This window comes from Patagioenas fasciata, chromosome 7, assembly GCF_037038585.1.
Source record: "Patagioenas fasciata isolate bPatFas1 chromosome 7, bPatFas1.hap1, whole genome shotgun sequence".
Taxonomy (NCBI): Eukaryota; Metazoa; Chordata; class Aves; order Columbiformes; family Columbidae; genus Patagioenas; species Patagioenas fasciata.
This window is the reverse complement of record NC_092526.1, coordinates 28,041,448-28,062,883: the sequence shown is the minus strand read 5'-3', so window position 1 is coordinate 28,062,883 and position 21,436 is coordinate 28,041,448.

Below are 21,436 nucleotides of genomic sequence, written 5' to 3'. Positions count from 1 at the left end.
ATGAGTCAGAGTACCGAGAACACCATCTTGGAGCATCAAGAAACCCCATACGGGCAAGCGGTAAGAGATGCATGCTTTTTGGAAAAAATAAAAAGCCACAAAGCAGATCTTGTTTCTGAAGAGCAGCTGTGTCTTTTTGTTACCAGCAGGTGTCATATGGAAATAAGATGTGGTCTCAACTGACACCGCATCCCCTGCCCAGGGACAATCAGCCTGTCCCAGTTCAAGGTGTCTGGGGTACCAGGTCCTGACGAGGAGATAAACAGAGTTATCATCCATCTGGGCAAGGACCATGATCGCTCATAGATGTATTAAATCCCTCATAGGAAACCTGGGTAGCGTTTCAGAAACTGCCTCTCGCTAAGCGGTTCTCTAATGGGACACACCATCCTTCTTTCTCATACAAATAATGACTGACACAGGGTTCGAGTGCTGTTTCGTTTTGGAAGCACTGAGATTCCCAAAGCGTCCCTTTTGAAGATGCATGTTGTGAATGGTGAGAATAAGACAAAAACAACAACAAAAAAATACAGGCAAATAATGAGTTCTCACCTCACAGAAATTTCGAAGCTTCAAGTAAACGCTGTCTCCCAAAAGGAGAAGCCTGACCTTTGGTTCGTTAATACCCAGAAAGCAGGAATTCCCTCTGGGAAGGCTCCACAGCAGCAGCCACTGGAGCACGATGTCTCATCTGCTGAGTGACTGGGAGTGAAGCAAATCAAGACAATTATAACTCTATTAAATGTGAGCATTGATTACTACGATTCATAAAGGCAGGAGTTTTCTTGAATTACACAATGCTATCTTGTTTTGGAGAGAGGTTTTACTTATAACTTGGCTGCCAGAAAAGTGGGTGTCCTTTCAAGAATCCATACAGCCTTATATTTTGTTCCCCTCCTGGAAGAAATACAAAGCAGAGGGGATTGCTTCATAGCAATCAATTTTCAACAGCCCTGTGGAAGTGTGGGAGTACAAATGTCTGACATCCCTCTGCAGAGCTTCAAGCATCCTCAGACCCATCTACACCTTACAGGCTCCGTCAGCCCATGCTAACCTGAAATACCTTGAAATAGAAATGATTCATTTGTAAGAACTGGCGGCTAGTATTTCTTCCATCAACCTGCTCTGAGCAAGAGAAGAGACTTGTAATAAAATTTAAAAAAAAAAGAGACCAAGAAAAGCAGGAGGTTCATGACAGGGAACATGTCCTCGTGCAAGTCCACTGCCGCTGTGACAAGCAGCAAGAATAAACCTAACTGGGTTATCCACAGGATAACCAATACCCCACATCTACCACTTACCAAGTAAGGAGGAAATAAGAAACTTATTTAGATAAACAAACCAACTCCGTAAAAGTGTGGTCAAACAGGGTCTCACAAGGCATGTAGAGCTGCTCCTCAGCTGGTACAAATGATATCGGTAGAAGATATTTGCTGAGCGATAACAGCCCTGGGGAGTGCAAGCCAAGACATTCTTCATATCAGTGCTCCCTTCAATCATAAACATTTAAATGGGAATTATTTATTTTTTCCGAACCCCAAGCCCCCACCAGGTCCTTCTGCAGCTTCTGGGCAGGGCAGCTCCTGCAGGAGAAGCCCCAACAGGAGATGCAGGAAAAGAGATGAGAGGGATGGAGGGATGGTTTGGTACCAATAGTTTCTCAAAACATTAAAAGTCAAATGCTTGAACAATTATTCAATTATGACATTTAGCAGAAGCAGCATAAATACTTGTTTACATTTTTCTGAAATAGAAGAAAAAAAACAAAGTAGTGCATTTTTTTTAATGGAAAATAATTTGTGTGAGTGAACAGAGGAAAAAACACTCCTTGTTTCTCCCCAATTGCTGATGGCAGCTGGTCCACTGCGGGTGGGGAGACAGCAGGAGCAGCCTCGTCCCCTGCTCCCTTGGGAGATGTCCCCCAACACTGCACCCCATGACAGCCAGCAGGGTGAGGTGACATTCCACAATACCCCTTTTTCACAGGTTAAAACCAGACACAAATCTCATGGCCATTGAGCCTGTCAGACATCTGCCCTTCTTCACCATCATGAAAGCCAAGGGAGGTGCCAGACCTGGGGAGCTGTGGGACCCTGAGTACTAAGGGCCCCTAAATTTTTAGAGATCACAGGGATCATAGCACCATCTGGACAGATCCACAAGCCAGTCAACATCTTGACTGACCCGCACACAGTGGCGAGAGCCTTGCTGCCATCCCAGGCGGCTAAGGGGAATGGCAACAAAAATTGTTTTCAATATTTAACTGCTTATTAAAAAAAAAAGGAATAATAAGAAAAAAAAGGCGGAACAGGGAGGCAAGAGGCAGCAAAGCACAGCATAGGAAGGCGTGGAGGGTGAGTCAGTGTGGGCAGGCTGGGGCGAGGGCCGTGCGTGGGATGGGGCATGCACAGTACGGCGGGGTGGGCAGAACACCTCAGCGAGCTCTGCTCAGAGTCCTTGCAAAATACGTGTTCCCAAATCACCACAGGAAATCAATAAATAAAATAAAATAAAAATAAAAATAAAATAAAGACCTGATTTTACACAAAACTAGAAAGCAGATAAGTCTGCTGGTTAGTGGCTCTGGGCTCTATTCTGCATCCCAGATCAGCTTTGCTGTCATCTCATCCTGGTTTGAAACCTCCACTGCTTCTCCTGTGAGATGCAAACCACTCCTGTCTGGGTACATGGCCACCACAGCCTGATCCACTGCTTTTGGGGAGCAGCCCCGGCTCTGGGGAGAGCCTGCAAGGAGGTGAGGGCTCCAAACACCCAGCTCCCTGAAATAGCTTTCCAGATTGAGTGATCATTGTAATTAAAACAGAGTCAAGTGTCACAGCAGAGCAGCAGCTAAATTACAGGTCTGAGAGGAGGGGAAAGGCACGCATCGGACTGCCTGACAATCAAAGGTGGCAAATGAAACTCTGAGCTCCCATACACTGTAATTGCACCCCAATCTGAGGACAGGCAGGAATAGAAGTCTTCCTCAAAAAAAAAAAAAAAACAAACATGTTGCAATTTAATTTCACTCCCTTCCTAATCCACAGTTCAAACTACAAGTATTTTAAATTACAAAGGGTGATACCTCTGTAGACCAGAGACTGTTGAAAATTAAAAGTGTAACTAAAAAGCTATGTAATAAGTAAACCTGGGCTGTCTCCAGCAATTTACATTCCATGAAATTGTTTGCAGGCTATATCCCAAGAATTGCAGTAACTAAGGTGAACACTGGGGTAGCTGGAAGTGCCAGACGTTACTCACATCCATTACCCATCTTGAAGGTCTCCCAGCTCATCACAGGGTGTCTGTCCTTCCTTCTGGGACAGGTAACTACCTGCAAAGGTATTGGGCTGGACAATCGTTTCAGTGAGACCTTGTTTAGCTACAAAAAGCACACTATTGCACCCAGGATTTCTCTAGAAGCCAGCGGTGGCTCTGACGACACTCAGCAGAGGACAGTGTTGCTCATACTCCTTGGGAAATGCTGCAACTGCGTGGGCAGCGTATGCTACAGTGGACACATTTAGAAGCACTTATACCGACACTTTAAAAAACACATTAGTTTTACACACCTACTACTTCAGGAGGGTTGGGTGTTTTTTGTGTTTTTGTTTGTTTGTTTTTAATTATTCAAAATAACACCCTTTTCCCCCACTAAAATGTGCTTTGTATAACAATCAGAGCGAAAAGCAATCCTTCGGTCCCTTGTCTGTGCAGAACACCTCAAAAAAATATATCAATAAATCATAAATCCTCCCTTCCATATAGCAGCCATCTGCTTGGAGAAGGAAATCCCCACCCTACATGCTTCCTGGCAGGGCCAGCTGAGGCGGGTGAAGGGCAATAATAGGTATTTACTAAGCAATATCTTAAAAGGAGCCATGGAAGTTCTTTATTAAAATACCACTGATTGACACAGGTGGTTTCCACCAGAAGTTAAGAGGTTTTTTGGAGTGGGGAGATGATTCTGAAGTGGCAGAGCTGGGCAGCCTGGAAATGTGGAGGAACCCACCTGTGAGGACATCTGTCTGGGAGCTGTTTTAGCACACAAGATACTCATGGCTCGTTATATACCTAAGCCATTTTCCCCTCTTGGCAGCAAATCTAATAACAATTCATCATTAAATGCAGTGGGAAAATAGGGAAATATTTCTCTCTCATCTCATCTTTACAGAATGGTAAAGCTGGGCTTGGGGGATGGCTTCCCTCCCCTTTGCCCCCAAAACACTTAAAATTACTAACAGACTCAAGTGAGTTGATACAATCAATTAGGTCAGTGGCACTGGGACGTGAAAGTGAACCTTAAACATCACAAGAACAGATGCCAGTGAAAAAATTACCCAGGTCACACACAAATAATTTTCTGGGTACACAGGTTGGTGGCCACAAGATATGCATTTTCTTTGTCACTTATTGAATGAGGGCTTTATTGATTTGTTTTAATCAGATTTCTCCCATACCACACAGACTTATCAGATGTGATTGGTGGGGTATGAAATAGCAATACCTAAAAATAGCAGCGAGGCTGAGAGTCTCGCTCTGCTCCCCCCTAAAAGCTGCTGTACGGGACTGTCAAGAGGTCCTGAGGATGGAGTGAGCAAGCTGGTGCGACACAGGTGCTGTTGCCATCACAGTGCAGCCCAAGGCTGATGACAAAGGAGCCAAATCCAGGTCCCTTGGAGGCAGCTAATTGCAGCAAGTTCATAAAGACAGAGGTACAGCCCACGCTTTCTGTGCTGGAGCACCGGGATCACATCACAAGTAGGATCCAGCACTGGTATTTAGAAGGCATAGCAATGGGCATGAGAAGAAAAAAAAAAAAAAAAAGAACACACGACACCAACTTTAGCTTTCCTGTGAGCTCTGGACATGATCCTAGTCCCACAGAAGTGCGTGGGTGTTTTGCAACTATTCCCAGTCAATGTAGATCTGTTCTCCCCTCCTTGTTCCCTTTCCAGCTCTGCCTAGCATTCCTTCTCCCCCCAGCTCTCCTTCCCCAGCGGGAGTTCGCCGGGGTCAGCGCCTGCAGCTCCACCACCCACCTCATGCCCTCCTCAGGGTGCACACAGAGCTGGAAACCAGCCTGTTTCCAGCCAGCATACTCCCACACCAGCAGGGATAACCGGCTCCCAGAGCGGAGCATCCGACAGGGAATGCCCGCCGGCATCCCGAGCTGCTGGGAAGGAAGCTATTTGGGAACGCTGCAACCTGCCCCTTTAAATTCATTTTACTATTACAGTCATTTTGCTAACTACTTAATTGCAGCCATCTATCCGCGTCTGTCTCGGTCCAACACCCACAGATGCGGCCGCCCACACAGCCGCCCACGCCGGCCCACGCTCTGACTCACGCTCCCAGCCGTCGTCAAAAAAAAACCCACAAAAAAAACCCATTCCCTGCCGAACACAAATTCTCTCTTCAAACGTGTGCTGCTACTTTGATCTATTTCCATAGATTCCTGTGAGTCATCTGATCTGTCTCTGATCTAAACCCAGTAGACTAGAGCCTACATGTATGTTGATTTTTTTGCATGAATTTGGCTTGCACAGAGAGCTGACCCGGTTGTAAGGCGCAGGCACGCAGGAGCAGAAAATTCCTGGGAACTCTCTTCCAGGAGTGAATTGCTTACTTGTCCAAAAAGAAGAGCAATTATTTTCTATTAAAAAGTCCTATTGTGCTCTGAAAAAAAAATATATATATATATTATATATAATACATATATTATATATATATAAAATCTCAGCATTATTCTGAGATACAAGGTTATAGCAATGCTCAGAAACCCTTTCCATCAAAACCTGCTTTACCACACAGCCTGTTCCCACCCTGATACCCTTTCCCTCACTTTGCAAATGGCAACATGGTGGTGCCAAACATTAAGGTGCCCATTTTGGCAGAGTGGCAGCCAACCTGCCACAAGCAGCAGAGCTTAATGAAGGTGGTGGGGATGATGAGCCCTGGGAACCTCAGGGGCTGTGTGGATGTGGATGCTCAGGGGATGCTCATTCCCATCTGGATGCTGTTTGACGGGTCCCACCAGCCTGTGCCTGAGTTACCCCCCTGCCATACTTGCATCTGACCTTGCAGACCTACCCTCTGCCCTCGTCTGCCTGCAAATATTACTGCTAAATCCGCTGCTGTTATCGTTCTCATTACCACAGCCTCTGCATGCGACAGGCAGGATCCCTCTCTGAACGCTTCGCAGGCATGTAGCAGATGGAGCCTGTCACTAAAAGCAAATAAATGCTTTGGTGCCCTGATTTATCTGCACAAACACCACCTGAATTATCAAGGACTGAAGGGCCAGTTAGAAACGCCTTGCTTAGTAGATTTGCGTTCGGTGGTGTGATCATAAGCACTGGGCACACAGAGTTCACTCTTCTACGGCGTGTATATTTTGTCACTATTGATAGATCATTTAGATTTGCAAGGATACATTTGAAAAATAATTAAAAAAAAAAAAAAAAAGATGAGCCAGATGGGTTTCATGAAGTTGTCATATACATCATTCCAAGACATGTCTAAAATGCTAAATATTAAGAAAAAAAAATAAAGATGTGAAACTTGGACCCTACACCTGAGCTTCCTGAAATCGGTGGCAAAGCTCCCATCATCTCCCTGCGAGAAGAGGGCTGCAGGTATACAATTAAAAATGGGAAACCCAGGGCCAAATTGCTTCCTTTTGCTCCCTGGTTATAAATCCAGATTAACTCCTTTCTGCACTGCAGATTAGTAACTGAAAGCTGAATGTCACCACTAGGTTCAAAGCTTCCTAGTGACTGAGGCTTGTGCTCACCCTTCTGTTTCCCCCATCTATCCTCCTATGATTATGTAGCACTTTGGTACTGAAAACCCCCTTCTCCCTTTTTATCCCTGCTTGGTTTTGTTCATCTTCTTTCCTTTTGTTTTTGTTTGTTTTCAGGAGAACCGGGGGAGAAGGAAGAGAAAGGGGTAGAATAAATACTCTGTAATTTGATTTCAGTTGCATCGCACTTGCCCCATATTTTTTTTATTCTCGATGGGAACGGCGCAAGCAAATTGGAGAGAACAGCATGTTTCACCAGCCTGAAAAATACTGCCTTGGGCCTAACCCAAATTTTCACTGTCTTCGCTGGAAGTTGAATTAAGTCTTTTGAATAGCCAAAACTGCAACCTGCAATACTGGAGGCTTTAAGAAAAAGGATTTATATGGCAACTTAAATCTCAACAGTCTCAAATATTTTTTTAGCCTGTTAATGGCCATCAGCACTGCTGAGAAAGCAACACATGGCCCTTGCCGGTGCCTTGTCTTCCAGGTCTATAAATGATGTGCAATATGCTAGTAGAATCAAAAGTAATCATAAAAACACATGGAAAGCGCCCATTTTCCCCTCTTACTCCTAACACATCAGCTCTGAATGAGATACGCTGGAGGAGCTTCTGTTAAAACATGGTTGTTTATTCAATTATTTCCGTGCGCGTCTTATTTATTCAAGATTGAAACAAATACTACTCGCACGCCTGTGCTGCCGGCATTAATCATCCCTCGCATCCTGGGCTGCCAGGGATGCGGGAGGTGGAGGGAACGTGACAGCCACACGTGTGGGCACAGAGGTGGGTGTTTGCCTGTTGGAGCAGAGGTTCGCAGCAAGCCAGCCTGAATGTCAAATTCCAGAACCTTCTCAGGGTCTTGCACAACATTCCCTGCTTATTTCTAGATTACTTTTTTTTTTTTTTAAACATCTTTTCTTTGGAAATTTTATTTGTGATCAAGATGCATATTGTCAGTGTTTTGGACTGAACCGCTCTTGGGATGAGGCATTTATTTCTCTTTGGTGGAGGCTCACACATCTGTGGGCTTTGAACACCTGTTTTCAGGTTTTGGCACTTAATTTCCTCTCACCATCAGCTGTGTTACCCCAGCCACTTACTCTCAAACCAGCCCAAACCCTTTTTTGAGCATTTATTTAGCTTGAGAATGGCTGATTTCACTTCAGATGTGGCTCAGGTCTATTTAACATGGATTTATGCCATTTCTAAACAAAGGCAGCCAGAAAGGCTTTTACACTGGCACTAGTAAACCTGATTACAATAATACTGATTAAACACCTCAGCATAGCCACACCTGAGAGCCAGTCCTGTAGATTAAACCCCAGTGGCAGGGTACACCTCATGGGGTATTCTCCTACATTTTTAATATCTGAATGCTGGTTCTTATTTATCTTAGAATCATAGAATCATTGAAGTTGGAAAAGACCCTTAAAATCACAGAGTCCAACTGTAAACCCAACACTATCAAGTCCACCACTAAATCACGTCCCTAAACACCAGGCATCTTTTTATTTCCCATGTCGTTACAACAGTGAGGAAACCCATAACATCTATATGGGAGATATATCACCCAGCTGTGCTCACAGTGAATTAAATGGCATTTTTTCTCTTGCACAGGGGAACAACTCCCCATATTGGGTGCCCTCTGCCACAAATTGGTGTCACAAGACTGCCAGTGTCCTGCTGATGAGAAGATGGGACTGGCACAGGATAAGCTGCCAACAGGCAAAGCTCAACAATGCAAAAACCAGTTGCACCCACTTTTACCTTCTGCTGAGGACTGCTGGCAGCAGCGAGGAAGGCTCCATCACACCAAAAACTTTAGGCAGCGCAATAGCATCCATCATTTTTCATCCTCCATCCTTCCCAAGGAAAGCCCTCAACAGAGTAAAGAAGATGCCAAAGCGTAGGAAATGCTTAAATATGCTTTTGCCTTTATTCCAGAAGAGAAACTTTACCAGAGACCCTGACAGGAGCCCTGCCCAAAGGAAATGTAATCAGCAAAGCCTGTGCAAAATATGGGCCAGCTGCTGCCCCCCTCCCAGCTGTACCAGCACCCCCCTTTGATTGCAGCTGTGGAGCTAAATGTGGAAAAAAAAAAAAAACAAACAGTAAAAAATGAGTGTATCTGGTTCCATTCACCACCAAGCAACAAAAGGGTTGTGTAGAAACACCAAATGGGAATCCAAGGTGCAGAGCAAAAAGGGCCTCATGCCTTGTCTTTCTTCTTTGAAATACAAATAAAGAATAGCTTTAAAAGATGGTTCTTCTGTTTTCTATTTAACAATGGAAAGAAAAATATAAACTCGGCATTTTTGCCCTCAACCACAAAGACTGCGAATTTATTTCGGGAGAAAACAAAATGGCATCTCCAAGCCTCACACATTCAAGACTCAGAGCGCTCTGAAAATAAACCCGAGCATCACAAGGCACATCACAGGCAACCTTGTCAGCAGGCTCTGAACGGGGACCGCCTGCCCCTGTCAGAGCAGATTTCGGGAGGCTTCAGAGCAAAGTCGTCTGGTGAGGACTCTGCTGTCTAATCCGCAAAGCGTACCTGATACCTTAATAAGAAATCTTGGATGTACTCGATATTCACGCAGTCAGATTGGGGCTCCGCGGAGCATCAAGTGCCCTTTCTAAAGAGCTTTAAAAAAAGTGAGTGATTGGAGAAGGAAGGAAGGAAAAAAAAAAAATGAATAAAATGCAGGATGACACTTCTGTAGATGTAACGACTAACAAATGGCTTACTTGCTGCTTTTAGAAACGTGCCTTTAGAAAAATACGGTTTCAGCCTTGCTCCTGTATTGGAGGCTCTACTGGATGCCTTGTTCTTATACAAAGCACAAGGTAAACATGGTCCCTATGGCAGAAAATTGGTGGAGTTTTGTTCCGAAAATGGGAATGGATAATTTCTGGAGTTAATACTCAAAGTCAATATAATGCTGCATTAGACTATAAAACACGTGCTGGGTTTCCTGAGTAAATCAGTGTTTACAGAGCGCAAGCAAAGGGAGAAAAAACACCACTGAGGAACTGCCTTATTGAAAAAAGCTCAATTTTACAGAAGCAAGTTCATTTGTGATTATCAAGTTAGTCTTGATAGAAAATCTTTGATGTGTTCCCTGTACTCCAGGAAGTCACCAGCATTTTACAGGGAGCAGGCGTCTACCGACCCCCAGTGCGATGTACCACAGGGGACAGCCCCAGCAAAGAGCTTCACTCCTGCGAGAAAGGGTCAGAGCATCCCACTCCCTCCTCCTCCTCACTGCCTGCTTGTCAGGCTGGTGTCCCTATCCCTGCCAAAAATATAGGGGGGATGATCCTGATGCTACTGTTATGGGTAGATACTAATAGCAATATCTAGACAAGTGGTTTCATTTCTGGTGCTACAGAATCACAGAATGGTTTGGGTTGGAAGAGACCTTCAAAGGTCATCCAGTCCAGCCGCTGCTATGTGGGGCATCCACCACCTCTCTGGGCAACCTGAGTCAGTGTTTTACCAGCCTCATCATAAAAAATTTCTGTCCAGCCTGAATCTCCGCTCCTTTAGTTTAAAACCATCACCCCTTGTCCTATCGCAACAGGCCCTGCTAAAAGTCTGTGTTAAAAATCCTATGTTAAGGCTGTAGCTCACAAGCTTCTATGCTCCTGAGTGGGGTGAATAAATATATAGCTATATATATATAATGTCATTGTGAGGTCACTCCCCTGACTTGCTTTTCATCACTTTTCCTACTCTGCTTTTCACCTGAGCTTCCCTATTTGGGAGCGGCATACCCTCATTAATTACTGCTCAGAGCAGGGTGATGGATCAGGCCGTGTTCTGGCTTTGAGGGGGTGGGGGAGAAGCAGCGGTTTGGTGCGATCCAGCTCTCGCCATTTGTGCTTCTCTCCTGACAGCCAACAGCGGCAGCAGCACCGAGCGGGGGCTCAGCATCGCCTGCTGCTGCTCCCACGCGCGGCGGGAGGAAAACAGCCTGCTCGCCGTTCTCGCCTTCCAGCAGCACCGCAGGCTCCCAGAGAGGCAGGGAAGCCGTGTCAGCTGAGCAAATATACCCCCAGATACGTGAGGATGTCGACAATTAAACAGTTCATCGATTCACATCCAAGAGTAGGTGTTATAGGGTTGCAAATTGTCGTTGTTACGGGATAAAATTCACCTATAAGGGGTAACTAGCTGTGAGCAGAGACACCAAGCAAAGAGCTGGAGTCACTTATTTGCTATTAATTCCCCTGGATTTCCACAATAGAAAGGCGGCGCCCATCCCAAAAAGCTCTGGGCTCAGCGCCATTATTTAAAACATGCACATCCAAAGTCATCCAGCCTCCGGCAACACCCAGCTGTGAGCTTCAAAGAGGGGGAAAAGAAAAGGAAAAAAAAAAAGAAAGAGAAAAAGAAAAAGGAGAGAAAAGCTCAAAGCAATCCTGGTCGCTCAGGTCCCCCTGGCCACCACACGCATCTCTGGAGGAGCAGGACCTCCCTGTAACTCCCAGCTCCTCGCATGATGTCCATCTCCAACCGGAGGTTGAGACAGGACAGGAGGTAGATCCCAACCCGCCATGGCCCTGCCAAGCACCGGACTGCCCAGCCAGAGCCTCTGCGGGTCACAGGGATGTGGGTGGCGATACCCAGAATGAGGATTTCTAAATCCTGGTTTCTGAGCAGTTATAAACTGGGATGAGAGACCGTCTGTAAGGCAAGGCAGAGCTTTTTTCTCAAGCCAGGAAAGGGAATGGTGCCTCTTAATATAGCAAGGGGAGTAATATAAAAAGAGTTTTCCCTATCTCCCACCTCCCATCCCTCCTACAGACCAACTTATTTTAGTGCCTGGCTACACCCCGGCATGCAGAAAACCATTAGGGTTGCCAAATGCCTGCTTCAGGAGACAATTTACATTCACAAAATAATTAAGGTTTTATTCTCCGCTCCTTGCCAGAGCACTCGAGGCCGAGGCTGCCCAGAAACCTCGCTGGCGGCTCCCAAAGTTTAAAATGACTTCACCGCCTGATCAGGAGCATAAAAACCTTCCCCAAAACTTGGGAATCTCCTCTGGTCCTGGCTGTACCCCTGAGCAGCAGGAGCAGGATGCCGAGGGATATGGGGAAGGACCACTACCTTATCCCAGCCAGCTGCGAGGGAACGAGGTGAGGACAAGAGGGGACATTTGATGGGCAGTGGCTACACGATGCCACAGCTATCGGCAGCCTGAAGTCTCGGGGTTGGTGCAAGAAAAGTGAGATCCCAGCTCCAGCTTTCTTCCACACAGAGAGATGTTAGTTAAAACCATAAGGCAAGACCACAAAGTCATAAATTAAGACCACAAAAGTTGTTTGCATGCAGTTTCAGAAAAAAAGCCCAGGTAGGTGCATCTGTCTCAGGAAGAAATCCGACAGCTTTCCCACTTTTTAATGGCGGCCCGCATCCCGCTCCCAGGCCCAGCAGAGCGAAGCTGATCCTGTTCCCCAGCACAGGGACATCTACAGGAGCATCTCTGCATCCCCAGCGGCTGTGCACCGTTTCTTTATTTTTGGCCAAACTTAGTATTTTCCATTACAAAGGCATGTGCAACAGCATTCAGTTGTTGATGAAAATTGCCACTTTATAAATGGATCCTTCATTAAAAAAAAAATCATTCACATTTTATGGAGTTTCCCATTAATAATATTTTTTTTTTTACCTATTAAATTACATGTCAGAAATAGTCATTGTATCATGTCATATTATGACAGGAATAATAGTTGAAATATTCTCATTTTATTTTCCATTACAATCACAAAGAGCAGTTGTTATCTGGTACTATTTGAGACATCTTTTCTTTGTTCTAGATCAAAGTGGCTCCTGTTTGTGCCCCAGCGAAGCCGTCGAACTGTTTTGTTACAACACAAACAGGAGCCACTTTGATCTAGAAACAAAGGCAAGGTAGTTTAATCAGTATCAAGCCCAAACTGCTCTTAATTAAAAAATAAAAAGAGAAAAATGGTTGAAGCTCTTACGTCATACTGTGACGTGTCAGTAACTGTAAGGCACGTAATGTGCTGCCTTCGCAGGTGTGACATGAAAAGTTGAAATGGCAAAACATCCCTATGCACTAACCACCTTTTGAGATGCCCAAACAAGTTTCCCTCAAAACTCTAAAAAAATAGACTTTTTTCAGAAAGTTCAAAAAAAAAAAATTAAAAATTCCAGTTTTTTGAAAACTGGAGATATTTGGGTTTGTTCTAATTCAGTAGCTATAGATTATTTTCCTTTGTGACATTTCATAAGACTTCTGAAATCTGATGAGCTTTTTTTCTCTGTCATTTACTGATTTTCCAAAATGTCACCTTCAAATTACTTCAGCTAAAACCTAATTTGTTTAGCAATGTATTATCACATGAATTTGCTGAATTCTTTCTGAACCAGCAGACTTCCATGAAAAAAAAAAGACAAACTCAGAATATTTCGAAGGCACATTTCAGTCTCATAAAGAAGGTCCCAAGATAGATGATGTAATATTTTTTTTGCATTTATGATACATTTATAGATCAAAATATCAAAATAAAATATCATTTATTTGCTAAAAGTATCTAAATAAAGTACTTCTATATGAATTACTTAAAATAAAGGACCACAGCTTTCAATTTTCCCCTGGAGAACAACCCGTCCCTGTTCCACAGAGCATCTCTGCCATCCCATTTGTTTGCCACCCCTCAGCCTTGGTCACTGCTTTTATCTATGCAGACTTAAAGCCATATATTTTAAAGGGCTATTTCAGCAGATGCAAAGCACAACAGCTGGATATTAATGCAACTTGGCATTGTGACAATTTGGGTTTGTTGTTTTTTTTTTTTAATTAACGCTCTACCATATTACAACAAGGAAACAGTTTCTCTTCTTTTATTACCACCCTAACCCTGAGCCAACTATTAAATAAGATTTAATTTAATTAGTTCTTATATTCTCCTCTCTTGCAGGATTATTCAGTAACACAAGGTTCTTACCAAGCTCCCTCTCTCGCAAGCAGATAAAAATCCTGCTGATGGTGATGGGAACACTCCAGACACCTCATTTACATGCAAGACGCGTTGTTGGGTTATGAAAAGTAGAGATATTTTGAAGCAGTCCTGCGGTTCACCTTTTGCTCTGCCTGCTTTCACAAGCTGCTCCGCTCCATGCGCTCTTCCGCAGCACTCGGGGACATGCCAGCATCAGACCCCATCCCAAAAACCTAACGTTTCGAGCTGCAGGTTCAAGGTTTATTTGCTGGCACACCCTTATCCTGCTGGCATCATTCCTTCATCCCCAGCTTCTCTCTGCAGACTAAATGAGCCAGTTTTCCTCACCCTCGTGTTTTGGTGAAGGGTTGATGGTCCCAGGAAATGCCCCCAGTCTCCTCTTTAAGCCCATTCCTACTGGGATGTGGACCTCTGGCCTTTTCAGCCCCAATCCTCCATCCAGGAGACCTCCTTGCAGGTTGTTCACAATGTCACCGATGAGGACCCTGCCAAAAGCCTTGTTGAAGGTGGTGGCTGCAGCATCTGTTGCATCAACCTACAACTGCCTGAAAGGAGGTCGTAGCATGGAGGGTGTTGGTCTCTTCTCCCTCAAGAGGAAACAGCCTCAAGTTGCACCAGGGGAGGCTTAGATTGGATATTAGGAAACACTTCTTCATGGAAAGAGATGTGAAGCAGTAGAACAGGCTGCCCAGGGAAGTGGTGGAGTGACTATCCCCAGAGGGGATTGAAAGATGTATAGATGATGCTCTTAGGGACATGTTTTAGTGACAGAGTTAGTTATGGTTGGAATCAATTATCTTGAGGGTCCCTTGCAACCAAAATTAATCTATGACTCTATTCTATTAACCCAATGCATCACGATGCCAAAACCTGAATTAACCAAGCGGCTGCTGTGTCTCAGCAGAGCCACACTCAGTCTGTCACACGGAGGCTTCCACCAGAGCTTGTGGACATGGAGTCATCACTGTGTGTGCCCAAGGCAGAAAAACACCAAGTGGCACTTCAAGGCTGACAGGAGAGAGCTCTGTAAGGGACACAAGCTGTGTGACTGTGGGCTGGAGCAGGAGCAAGCCTACCAAGCAGGAACAGCTGTGAAATGCTCCAGCGCAGCCTCAAATGGTCCTGGGTGCCTGATTTGGGCAGTGAGCCAGAACAATGACTGTGAAGGATGCTGCTCCAGGGTTTGACGCTCCTGTAGGATTTGATGCTGCTGATGCTTCGGCACTGCTAACTATGGCTCATCACCTTGACCTGTGCCCCAGGAGAACAGGAGCAGCTGGGCAGTCTGGACTGGACATGGCTTGAAAAATCTTGTAGATGTTTTTGCTTTGGAGTGGGCTTCTCATCCTTTGAGGCAGCAATAAACAACCTAAATGTTGTGATTAGCCACTTAAAATCAATTGACGTTGACAGCCACAGCCTGGCTGGAGCATGGAAAGTGAAGCCTTTGCCCTTGGGAATGGGGGGGGCACGGTGTCATGTCACACAGATCATCTTTGGGGAGTAAAAACCTGTGTCCTAAGCTCCACCAAGCACATGCTTCTGACCAAAACCAGAGAACATCGCCTTGAAGAGCAAATTACAGCAAAACCCCAGAGCCTCAGGACAAATGCACCCAAAAGGATGAGTTTTGTTCAGTCCAGAGCAGAAAACCCATCAACTGAGTCAGGCTGCTCTGCTGTGAGTCACAGCTACCAGTATCATGATATTCCTGAGCGGGGGCTAAACCCTGCCTGCCGCTGACTGCCCCCCGGTGCTGGCTCTGCCCTCGCCCAAGCCTCCAAGTGCACCTCCTGTGGCAAAACCAATAGTGGTGCCTCCAGAAGCAGAGCAAGGAGAAGTTTTGGCCACAAGCAGTGTCTGGAGGAGCCGTTGAGCTCTAGCAGCTCTGCAAGGGGAAGGATGAGATTGATGGGAAGAGTCAGGAACGGGGAGAAGCCTGGGCAGGAGTGGGCGTCTGGTCCAGGTACTGGCAACAGCGTGCTGGGAGTGCTGCAAAAAGCACTCTGTCAAAGGAAAAAAAACATTCAAGCAGCGAGGTGAAAGGTCTGGAAAAAGCGGCGAGCGAGAGGGAAGGAGGAGGAGGAAACGTGGGCGCAGAAGTAGGTGGTGCCACATAGCAAGTTTCTGATGTAGCCGGGAAAGGCATCCAGAGCTCCCGATTCTCAGTCCCACGCCTTCACCGGGAGACCATCTGTCCTCTCCTGGGGGGAAGGAGCCCCTGGGTCAGGCGAGAGCGTTTTCCTCATCCCATGAAAAATAGCAGGCGGCACTGAGCTGTGGTACGGCACCGAGCCTTGGCATGGCATTGCTTCCCAGGGTTCCTGCTCTGGCTGTGCCTGTCAGTCCCTGCATCCCTCCCCTGGGACCTGCCAGACTTACCTGCCTTCTAAAATGTTTTGAAAACATTGGGTGATAGCTCTGTTTTGTTGTTTTTTTTTTTTTTTCTGCCATAGCTAATCCAATTCTTCCCTCTGGAGCATTTTAAAAAGGGGTTTGGGCTGGGCTTTTGTCTGATAAAAGGCTGTCTTTCAGGAAAATGGACATTTCCCCAAATTCTGCTGAATGCAGATTGCAGAGCAAAGCAATCAAACAAAGCAGTTTGGTGGTGGATTTCTTTGTTTTCTTTTCTTTCCCCCTCCGTCCAGGTTTGATTCAAAGAAAAAATTTAACAATTCTGATCTGGAATTCCTTTTCCTGGTAGCATTTGTGGTTAGCAGACACAACATTTCCTCGTTTTCCTGAGTCCTGATGCTCAGGCGCCACTGAGGAAGACACACAAGAGATGCTGGGAACACCCTCGGGCTTGTCTGTGCTGCTCAGCTGCAGCGGGGACACGTCCCTACGGCACCGACTTCCATCCCAAAGTATTGCCATCACCTGCCCTCACCCTGCCCACACTTGCCGTGGTGGATACCAGTGCCCTGAGCCATGGGGGTGGTCTACAGCAGCTCCGGCATGGGGAGGACACCATCTGGACAGGTCCTTTGGGAGGATGCCAGCCTACTGGCACGATCAAGGGGAAGCATGCTGGTGGCCTGGGTGTCATGGACACCGTGCTGCTCAGCACAGCCCCAGAGACTCCTCATCTCAATCATTAAAAAGCAACAAGGTGCAAGGGATGCCTGCATGGATGTTGGGGACGAGGTGCTACGTCATCAGGTGTGCCCAGCCTCTTGTCCTCAGGCTCTCTCTAGGTAGATGAGGTTAAGCATCTGAGATCAAGAGGCCAAAACATTGCTCAGCATTTCTGAAAATCAAAGTGTAGCTCATCCACAAAGAACCAGGCAGCTCTGGCAGGCAGTTTGGCAGCACCTTGTGGGGCCGGGAGCAGGGTGAAGCATCCAGCCTCTTCCTCAGCATGGCTGTGGAGCTGCCCGTGCCAATAACGCGTGTTTCAAAGCACTTCGCAAATATCACAGCCTGTGAGGAGCAAAATCCTTCCTATTGATTGAACAAACAGGGTGTACAGCGGAGGGTGAATGGCTGCACCCAGCCAGGGACAGGCCACAAGGGACCTGTGTCACCCAGTGTCCCCAGCCAGCGGCACACCCTCTGGGCACACACACAGTGCCAGCAGCTTGGAGCAAACCAGATCAGCCTCTTTCCATCCCATGGGAACACAAACTTTTGACATTGTTCAAGAGGCCCTGGCGATGCACGCTGTGCATTTACATGTCTCTGCTTTCTCCCTGAGAAATGCGGGTGCCAACTTTGCTGCTTTACCAGTAATAAGCTTTTAATGCCATGTATTCAGGATCCCTTGTTTGCCCTGTAGAAAGTGTCTCTTCATGCATCAGACTCAGAGAACAAAGCACGGGCTGTTTAGCCGCAGGATGTAACCACCTGTTGTAATACTTCGTTGATCTAATCTTTTGTTTTAATTAAAAGCCTTTCAGTTTGGTTTGCAGTTTGGTTGGGGTTTTTTTTGCCTCTCTGCACCCAACACAGGTTTGCCACCTGCTTCACCTGCTTTATCTCACCCATGGAGTTGACATAAAACTGCTTCGATTGCCCCCAAATGCATGAAAATGGCCAGATAAAAACCAAAGCCACCCCAACAAGTGTCCACCTGGAGACTCAGCACCATCCAGCCAGTGATGGGTACAGCAAAGGGTGACGTTAAATGGCTCCAGGTATGCAGGGAGCCAGCAAGGAGATCTTCATGGTGTCCACTCATCTTCAAGCCTGCAAATCTCTATTTGAGGGAAGAAACTTGGGAAATGAGGTGGGACCTGGCTCTGTGAGCACCCAGGGATCATCTCGGACAGCAAGAGAAAATGGTTTGCATGAGAATGAGATTTAAACTTGGTTTCAAGCACTGACATGAATTCTTCTGTATCTCTTAACTAAAACATCTATAGTTACATCAGAGATCTCCTGCAATGGGTGCATACTTTGAAATGGCTACTTTGAATATCATTCCAACTTTTTATTCTACAAATTTAAATAAAACCCAGACTCCACCAGCCAGCAAAAGTACTATTTAGCCTTTTGAGCAGGTCACTCCAGCAGAGGAAAATCAGCAACTAGAAAATCGAGTTTTCAGAAGATGTAAAAAAGGGAAAAATCCAGCCGCAGAGCTGCCAGCCCTGCTGCAGCCACGCACCAGTGCTGCCTTGCCCAGCCACTCGTGGCAGCTCCTCGGCAAGAAGATACAATCCGCTCTCCCTCCCATGTTTAATTCACTGTTCCTGTTGAGATTTAAAGGCTTTGTCTTCCCGAGAAGCACAGTGGTAGCCCTTTAAAACTGGCCACGTGCTTAACAGACCAAAATCCTTTGAAAACTCTGTGTTCACGGTATTTCTGGCATTTCACCATGCAATGCTAGCAATACAGCAGGGAATCCTACGCACCCTCAACCTGCGCTATGGAGTCATAGAATCATAGAACAGTCTGGCCTGAAGGGGCCTTCCAAACTCATCCAGTGCCACCCCTGCCATGAGCAGGGACATCTTCACCCAGACCAGGTTGCTCAGAGCCCCATCCAGCCTGGCCTGGGATGTCTCCAGGGATGGGGCATCCACCACCTCTCTGGGCAACCTGGGACAGGGTTTCAACCACCCTCGTCACAGAAAATTTCTTCCTCATGTTTAGTCTGAATCTCACCTCTTTTAGTTTAAAACCATCACCCCTTGTCCTGTTGCAACAGATCCCGCTAAAAAGCCTGTCCTCATCTTTCTTATCGGCCCCTTTTAAGTACGGAAAGGTCGGAAAGTGGCAATCAGGTCTCCCCAGAGTCACCTTCAGCTAACATGGCCACCAATGCCCGTGAGAAAGAAAAGCCAAAACATTATCAAAGACAGCAGCAAGGCTTTGGGCACGTCAAACAGCTGCGGTTTTCCATGCCATATACCAAGAGGTATATATCAGAAGTCAAGACAACTTTGGTGACACCACCGTCCACAGCATCCAGTGCTCTCCTCCACTTCCCCAAAGTCAAGCTGTTGCCGAGGGCCGGCAGGTCCAGCCAGAGAGGCAGCCGGGCACAGCAGGGACAGCTGCTCTGTGCCGTGCTGTGCTGCCGAGACGTGTCAGGATGTGTCACAACACCCGCGTGTCGTGCCTCACTGCTTTGTCAAGCAACAAGCAAATAAAAAAAAAATAAATTCAGATCTAATATGTGAGCAGGCCGGTATGTGCAAAAGAGATGAATATGAAGTAAAACACGCTGGATGCAACAGTAATAAAGTAATAACTGGATGCCCGCGGGAGAGGCTGGAAGGGAGCCAGGGAGGGGAGATGCTGGCGGGATGGATGATGCTGCTGAGCTCAGCCGTGCGCGGCAGCAACACGAGAGCTGCTGAATGAGCCCGGGGAAGATCCCAAGGGTGCTCTCTGTGAGCACGACGCTGACACCGCTCCGCCAAACCTTGGCCACATCGCCCCCGGACTGGGACTGTGTCTCCTCCGGGCTCAGTTGGGGGCTCACCAGACCCCCAAGGAGCTCCATTTTGTGTATGGGGTGATATGGTGACACGGAGTCTGTGCCAGTCCTTGCTTGGGGACAGACAGGAGGAGGTCCAAGGTCCTACCGCCCCGCAGCATCCCCAGCTCAGGCAGGGGCAGGAGGGAGGCAGGGAGGAAGGGCTGCTGCCTTTCCCAGATCCTGTGGGCGTTCAACAGGGCCCCTTTTCGGCAGCCAAACACACGTTTACCAAACGCAAACTTTCAGGGCATGTGGATGAGTCATTACAGGGTTTCAAAATGCGTAAATGTGATCACATCCTAATTCAGTGTGTCACTGCTGAGCTACCCTGAATCTGTGGGGTTCACCGGCTCTGCAGAAACCTCGGAAATTCCTGCCCAACCTTCTGATGAAGAAATTCATTTGCATTTGTGTCACTGCGTGCAAAGAGTTAATTATATATATTTTTTAAATTTTGGCACTGGATTTCAGTGGAGGCTTCTGTGCAGTTTTACAACCCAGTGCTGCTGTGTTTTGTACCACCAATTTACAACCGAGTAATAAGTAAACACAAGATTTTTTGGCTACACAGGATTTTCCAAGGTGATTAAATAATTTTCTAAATAGGTCTGAGAATGAAGCTGTCTAAAATCCCCAAGGTAATGGGAAATTAACTGCATACACATGCGCTCTGAAGACATAGGAGGAATTCAGTTTTACTGGGAAGTAATATAAAATACTTAGGAAACCAAACAACATTGAATAAACCCCCTTGCGATGTAAATTAAATCCACCCAAACCAGCAGCACCCACCTTCACTGTAACACCTTTGAGGGTCTCCGCATGTACATCAGGCCCTGCACCGCCCCTGCTCCACCAGACACCATCGCAGGTGGCACACATCTCAGATGAACACGCTTTAAAGACCTCCAAGTATTTTGCTAAATGGGCAAAAGCGCTCTTGTTAAATGGGAGAAGGCATTTGTCGACCCTCTCAGCACCTCCAACTGCAGCCTCCCAACCAAGAGCAGGATTTTTTGTGGACACACCCAAAGAACAGGGAATCGTGAGCATCAGAGATTTGGCTGGGGGGAGTGGTTTTGGGGTGAGCAGTAGTCTGGAGCACCATCTGATGATCCGAGGACTTAGCAGTAGCTTACATGAGGGCTTCCCAAGCTTTTCCACAGCAGGAGCCATTTCCACCACCTCCTCCCTCAGCCCTGGGGCTGTTGGAGCTGCCAGGCTCAACCCATCTCCTTGGGTGGGAACTGCCCAAAACCATGAGGGAAGGCGTCTCGCCTTTCAGGGGGACTGCAGGTGCAGGTGATGGGGAGCACTGAGCTACAAAATGAAGAGCTGTGGAGAGCCCTCCCTCCTGAACAGCTCGAGGAAATTCATATTTCATGTTCTGCTCCTTCTCCGCCCACAGAGTTCTTTCTCGTGGTGGTGCGTAGGTGTATGTGAGGGATTTATCCTTTCCCCACTGAATCACTGCAGCATAACATCTTTTCAACCCTTCTGTACATGCAGAAAAGAGCCTCATGGCATTTCTCCTCGTTTTCCTGCTGAAGGAGACAGCCAGCGAGCCCGGCTGTACCCCAGCTAGAGGATGGGGAGCAGCACAACCCCCCTAGCCCTGGCAGTGGCACATCTGGGGGAGTAGACACCCCTCCTGCCAGCTGGCACCCCAAAACCAAGCCAAAAGGTTGCCAAATCCCA